The sequence below is a fragment of the Hippocampus guttulatus genome, chromosome 9, assembly GCF_054856545.1.
Source record: "Hippocampus guttulatus isolate MCC_2025c chromosome 9, RoL_Hgut_1.0, whole genome shotgun sequence".
Taxonomy (NCBI): Eukaryota; Metazoa; Chordata; class Actinopteri; order Syngnathiformes; family Syngnathidae; genus Hippocampus; species Hippocampus guttulatus.
The window spans coordinates 14,965,202-14,970,677 of record NC_141269.1 but is presented as its reverse complement, the minus strand read 5'-3'; the positions used below and the strand labels follow the sequence as shown (position 1 = coordinate 14,970,677).

The window sequence follows — 5,476 nt, the reverse complement described above, 5'->3', positions numbered from 1 at the left end:
AGGAAAAGACAGCACTGCATGACACACAGAAAAAGTACAAATGTGAACATAGGCCAATCTGCACAAATTCTCATCCACATCACAATTATCTATAGTTAGCTATTTCAGAAAAAAAATGGTTCAGCTAATGCTTCACACATTTCCCTTACTTAGAAAATTGAGGGGAAAAAAAGTCTGATGAAATGTACACAAATATGTTTCACATGTTCTGACAAGTTGTCGAACCAGTTTGCATGTAAAGATTTATATGATGAACTAATGCCAAAATGTTCTGAGTGTGAAACCATTCAACAGAGACCCATTGTTATACATTTTGATCGACATGATGTCAGCAGTTGAAAATGTCCGAAACAGAAGAGGATTGTACATAATCGTTGGCCAAAACATTTGTAACTCGTTCAAGGAAATGAAAAACTGCTTTTTGTTTTGATGGTGCACCAGCGACACAATGATGTGAAGATTGAACAAATAGTTTGGAGATCTGTGAAAAGTACCAGAGCAACACTGAAGACCTGTGAAAAGGATGAGCTGATGATGCTTATGTCGGCCTCTCATTTCTTCGTGTTTGATATCCATACGCTGTGGTTTTTGTGTGTGCGTGTTTCCATTTTCTCGCCATGAGAACCGACCCTCTTGGCCTTCCAGCTGAGTTCACAGATCCAAAGTCGAGTTAATCTGGTTTTACCTTTAGCCCCAAAAACAACACAGGATTACTGCAGAAACAACTGAAATCAACCATGAAACCACACTTGAGGTCAGGGAGAACAATTGTAAGAGACCTTGAAAGAACACTAGGACATTGAACTAATGTTCAAATGTTTGCTGCGTGTTGCATTTGATGCCATCATTTTTTTTTCAAAGTTTGATTTGTTTGAATATCATCATCTCCAGAACATGTGTTTTTTGCAACTGAGGAATACATTTATTGACTTCATCATCATCATCACACATTTAACCCTTTCAGCGGTTACTACAGTGGACAGCTTATGTTATCAGGTTACAGGGTCATTGAAATAGTTAAATATTAATAATTACATGTAGTAAAGACATTATTTCATCCATTTTCTTATCCACAGTGCCCCCAGTGACATTTTCTAACTGAGAAGTGGCAAATCATGGTGAATGTGCCATGAGTCGAGCAACCGAAGATTCGTTTTTTGTACTCAATGGTGTCAATTAACTCATTGAATGCCACCCCTTTTCACTGGAGCAACCCCCTCAATCCCTCACATTTTACTGAATTTTGACTGATTTGCAAGGCCCACAGAATTTTCTGTTCTATGGCTATATATACATGCAACCTGTCAAAAGAAAGGTGAGACTCTCTTCTTTCAGCAGAAAAAAAAGTTTGTTTCTAGCTTTCTCCGTTCGTTGGCAATCAGCATTAGAAAACTGCTAAGTTTGATGGAAAAGGCAGATTTTCTGCAGAAATCCAGAGAAAATGAGCTTTTTGTAAAAGCATGCATTCCAAGCATCATTTCAAGTTTTACACTATTTTTTGCTTTTGTGGCAGCTCAAATACCTCAATAATGTGTTCCTCCTACAAAAGAACATTACAAATAATGTTTTTGTAGCAAAATAATTTATTTGCACACAACAAAACTAGTGAACTATGAACAAAAGTGCAGCTGTGGAGAAGATGGTTTTTGGCTTCCATCCAGTTTGTCACCACATCGATTCATCCCACCACGTCCAGATGCATGACCTATAAATTATAGAAACATAAAAAGTTGCAAATATATCTTGCTGCAGAGTGAGGTACAATAATTTTATTTACCTTTCTTTCCACCACCAAAGCGAGGAGTCGTCATCTTTTGGCTTCTGGTTGGACAATCAGTAATTTATTGAAGTATGTACAATTACCACACTTTTATTTTTCTATTTTTTTTATGGTTGCTTTCCACTTACATTTCAACATCTCTCACACACACACATACATGCTCGCACACTGCTATTTACACCATTCATTCCACGTTGCTCAGCATCCAATTTGAAATGAAATGGAATATGAATTTAACACTAGTGGTTTTAGCAGAGCTGAGCGGACCAAATGTGTCCTGTTTTTTTAAAACCTATGGCGACATGCAAGTCAGCACATTTACGGTGCATATTTTCATCCACAACTACGAGACGCATCAACCGTACATAAATGATTAGTGTTACTGGCAACTTCATAGTATAGCGGGGAATGTAGCGGTACATAAAAGTGACTGAGGAGGCATAAGAAGTGATGAAGTTTTGAATGGGAACTTGCAAGCTAGTCAGCAGTTACCTCCTCGTTCCAGCGGCTCTGGCGAGGACTCTCAGCTGCTTTCCGTTATGTCCGAAGGCACACATTCGTCCGACATATCGGGATCCAAATCGCTCTCCAATTCATCGTTTTCGCCGTCGTCTACGAGACGATTCCAACGAATCGCTGACGTGTGCCCGGCGTCGGCCATGCGAAGCAATGCAGCCTCTTTGCCGTCATCGCTGGAAGTCGCCGGGGAGACGATTTGTGGGCGACGTGGAGCATCGGGAGGCACAAAATGCTCTGCCAAGCGATGATCGCTGACGTGGAGCAAGTTCATCTTCATCAGATGAACTCGAAACTCGGCGTGAGCTATGCGGGCTGCGTGTAGCACGCCATGTTTGTGCAGGCCGACGTTCGTTTGACGGGTGCCGCTTTCGATTACGTGACCGAAGCGTCATTTTCTCTTCCACACAAACACCATCTCCTTTGTTGTTTTGTTTCGAGGACGCTTTTATACCGAAAAAAAAAATCTTTTTTAGTTAGTTATTTCCTTTTCTCCATCGTTGCTCGTTGCTAATGTTCCAATCCACTATCCACATACGCCCCTCCTTCACTGTATGCCCTTTCTACTACTTCTGCGGCGTGATCCTGGTTGATTTTTGCACCACTGCCACCCGATGGCCATTTTTTTGCTATTTAACATTGCCGTCAAGCCTAATCCTGTGGTGAGAAGTTGCATCAGACTCTCTTGCACCCTCCCCCATGAAAACACGTGATTGACGTATTAATACGTCATGGGGAGGGAACGGCTATGCGCTAATTGACGTATTTATACGTCAAAGGGTGTAAATTAGTTAAGCTTTGTGTTCGCCGTCCGTACGTAAGTTCGTGTATTCCATAAGAAAGCTCATAACGCCAAAACGGAGGGAGACACGGGTACAAACGGATAAATAAATGAGTTAAGTGGAGAGGAGGGAATTTGTGCTGTCATCCCCCATCCCTTTGGACAGTCAAGTGTATGCAATAAGTGCTCTCTCCTTTCACCTTTTGCTTCAGTGCTTCTCCGCTCAGCTCCCAATAGAGAATGCTCCGTGGCATTAAATATGTAAAATTAGCATTTTATGTAGAACACATTTGTGTGTCGTGCACTGCTTCAGCCTCCCCCTTCTGCTTGCCGCCCAGCCCTGGGCGCAAAAGCTACACAAACCCATGCATGCATATGATATGCATTTGGTCATCTCCATGGTAACATCAGTGGGGCAGGGAAGAAGGCTCAACGATAGAAAGATGAAAAGGTGTAGTCATTGAAAGAGACCTGAGATCCAGGACTTACTCATTCTCACGTGGGCGCACGCACACACACACACACACACACACTGGCACACACACACACTCGCACAGACATAGTGTTTATGGCCTGCCGACTGGCTCTCATATGTGTGGATTGCACTTGAGTCTTGAGAATGACCTTTTTGAGACATCCAAGTCAGTTCTAGGATATCGGTCGATTCCACTGTACATTTAGTGGAGTCAAAAAATGGTAACATACAGACACAGATGAGACAAGCCATTAACTTTTGCTTTGACAATTCAGAGCCAAAAGGGCTGTAAAGAAACTGGTGTCCGTGGAGACGAGTGGCCTTTCGTACCCTGACACTACCAAATCGACCTCTGATACTATACCACCTTGTCCAACATTGACTTTCTACTTCCTGTACTGTATGTCCTGAACAGTGCCTGTGGGTCAGATAGGCTGAACCGTCATTCTTTCTAATCCTTTCGTCAAGCAAATGTCAGAAAAAGGTCTCATCCCCGAAAGTCATCATGTTGTTTTATCAGAAATGGCTTAAACGTCAACAATCAAACTTGATGATTGTTTGTGTTCAAATGAGAACGTTAAACAATTTGACCAAAGACAATCTACACTTGAACGGCAAGATACAACTCTAGTACTTGTAAAAAACACACATAGACATGGGAACAACATGCATAGTCCGCACAAAAAGACTAGAACCCGGATTTGAACCCATGACGTGAACTGCATGTGCTAACTCGTCAGCCACTGTGCCGCCACCACTGAATCTAGTTGTTGTAATTAGCAGAGGTGCACGTATCAGTACATTTCTGACACATCATTCGACACCCACCCGTTCATCATTGTACGTCAGTTATGCTTCAGATTCATTTGGAACTTTTCTGAAGAGCCCCACAATCAAAGTGCTCACACCGGATACATTACTTATGCACTCACACTTTCACACTCTGTTGGTGGGAAACTATGTTCTGTAGCCACAGTTGGATGACAGAGGCGTGGCTGCCAGTAGGTCCCTATGGCCCCTATGACCACCACCAAACAGTCACGCCAGACCGTCATTATTTCAAGCCGACTAAATCTATCATCTTTCGTCCGTCATTCCGTCGTCTGTATTTTAACCGCGCCTCCATCTTGGCTAAATTACAGTTTGTCCTCCCTTCTGCACTTGGCTCAAAGCAGCCCCGGTGGATTCATACCAGTGAAAAACCACACATGAGACACACCGCACGTGTTTTCTTCAGTCGTCACCAAAATCGGGGATTCCATCATTGACGGACTGAGAAAGTCCATCAGTGCTGACGTGGTTCGTGGTGATTCCGCTGGTGGACGAAAACCCTCTTCCGTCGGCGCTTAGTCGCTCAGTTTCCCCATCATTTGTTGGCAAAACAGGCGTCTGTCAGTGACGGGCTGACCGATCCATAGTCCGTGACCACAGGTGAGGGTAGGAATGTAGATTGACCGGTAAATGCCGAGGCTTGTCTTTCGGCTAAGCTCCTTCTTCACCACAACAGACCAATGTCTGCATCTCTGCAGACGCTGCATTGATCCGCCTGTCGATCTCCTGCTCCAAACCGGACACCCTCGACACATTGGCTGCATCTAGAACTGCTGTCCATAAAGGTTATGAACAAAATCGGTCACAAAAAACAACGTTAGCTGAGTCCAACAGTCATGAAATGAATCAGATATGATGTGATATGATTCAAAGATACCGCAAGAGCCCTTGGCAGGAGGCAAAATACTGCTGTTTGGCGTGTTCAGTCCTGAGAGTAAAAAGGAGTCTATTGGTGACTGGTGGGTGTGAAGTCATTTTGTGTGCACGCTCTTTTGTGAGTCCCACCATGTACACACTCACCATATGTTTCTGTTTTCTGCCGTTTGAGTGTGTTTGATGGCCTCCAGCTCGTCTCTTTTTGCCTGGCCTATAT

The 5,476-nt window shown here is 43.3% G+C and overlaps 1 long non-coding RNA gene across 1 annotated transcript; it reads right to left on the bottom strand.

The window, feature by feature from the left end:
- Window positions 1-1,363: 1,363 nt before the first annotated feature.
- Window positions 1,364-2,956, bottom strand: LOC147200505 (uncharacterized). Its single transcript, XR_015101838.1, has 3 exons — window positions 2,273-2,956; window positions 1,778-1,821; window positions 1,364-1,705 (listed from the first exon to the last, which is right to left on the bottom strand). It is a non-coding gene; the product is annotated as an uncharacterized LOC147200505 (long non-coding RNA).
- Window positions 2,957-5,476: the final 2,520 nt, after the last annotated feature.